This window comes from Mustela putorius, unplaced genomic scaffold (genome assembly GCF_011764305.1).
Source record: "Mustela putorius furo isolate JIRA1106 unplaced genomic scaffold, ASM1176430v1.1 tig00000145_pilon_pilon_pilon, whole genome shotgun sequence".
In the NCBI taxonomy this organism is placed as follows: domain Eukaryota; kingdom Metazoa; phylum Chordata; class Mammalia; order Carnivora; family Mustelidae; genus Mustela; species Mustela putorius.
Genome location: NW_025421294.1, coordinates 26,330,997 through 26,332,322, shown reverse-complemented (window position 1 = coordinate 26,332,322; position 1,326 = coordinate 26,330,997).

Genomic DNA, 1,326 nt, shown 5'->3' with positions numbered 1-1,326 from the left:
TCTCAGATGTTCCATTATTAATGATAGAACTAGAGTAACTGATTTGGAAAAAAGCTAAAGAAAACACTAATTCTGATGTTAAAATTATTCTTGATGGAATGGAGCAATCTATTCTCAATGGAACTAGTTAAATATACTATAAAATCCTGGTTTATAACCAAGAGAGAACTAACTCTCTTTTTTTTTTTTTTTTTTTTAAAGATTTTATTTATTTATTTGTTTGACAGAGAGAAATCACAAGTAGATGGAGAGGCAGGCAGAGAGAGAGAGAGGGCGAAGCAGGCTCCCTGCTGAGCAGAGAGCCCGATGCGGGACTTGATCCCAGGACCCTGAGATCATGACCTGAGCCGAAGGCAGCAGCTTAACCCACTGAGCCACCCAGGCGCCCCGAGAACTAACTCTCTTAAGTTTAAATCTTTAAAAATACATATTTGGCACTTATCTTTCAGCTTATTTTAGTAATTATAGGAATCTCAGAACCTCATGGAAAAGAATTACTCAATTTCTTAGAAAGTTAAAGTGCTTTAAAAGCTACCTAAAACATTAATCTATCAGTGAGGCTTGCAGATGCTATCACACAGCAGGCATTACTTGTAAAAACAAAAGACTTTGTGCTATAAATATAAAGTAAGAGCTGACAGCAATTAAGAAAAAAGAAAATCGAACACAAGCATTCATTGATTTCTAATGAGAAATAAAATATGCCAAACAATGCAAAAGAGCTATAGGACAGGACCAGAATCCCCACGCAGCTCAGATGGCAGAATAGGCTTCCTTTCTCCTCACACATACAGGCCTCTACAATGAAGCTACGCACAAGGTGCTGTGCTACCTGTTGCATCATTATTTAAAAGGGAGTGGGGAGTACCTCTAAATGTGGGGACACTGGTGCCCGTCACTACTTTTGGTGAAAAGGCACAAATGACCAAACAGGGCACCGGTAAATTGGAACACTTCAGAATCAGACAACTGGAATGGAGCTATAGGCCTATCAAACCCCCAATTAACCCTGTGTTGTACCAGATATGCTTTTCTTCAAAAGACGGATCCCACAGAAACTAGAAAGTGGATCCCATCAGCATTAATCATGGTAGCATTACTGTGACAAATACACGCGATGCAGAGAGAAATGTGTAAAATGGAACCAAACACAGTGTGTCTTCTGGTAAATGCAAAAGCTTCTAGAGACTTACACATTATCCTAAAAATTCTGAAGTGATCTCCCTGCCCCACAACCCCCTCATACGTATGTTATTAAATACTAAAAACGTCAGAGCATACTAGCTAGATAAGACACATTAAAATGAAACACCTGCCCAACAAAGA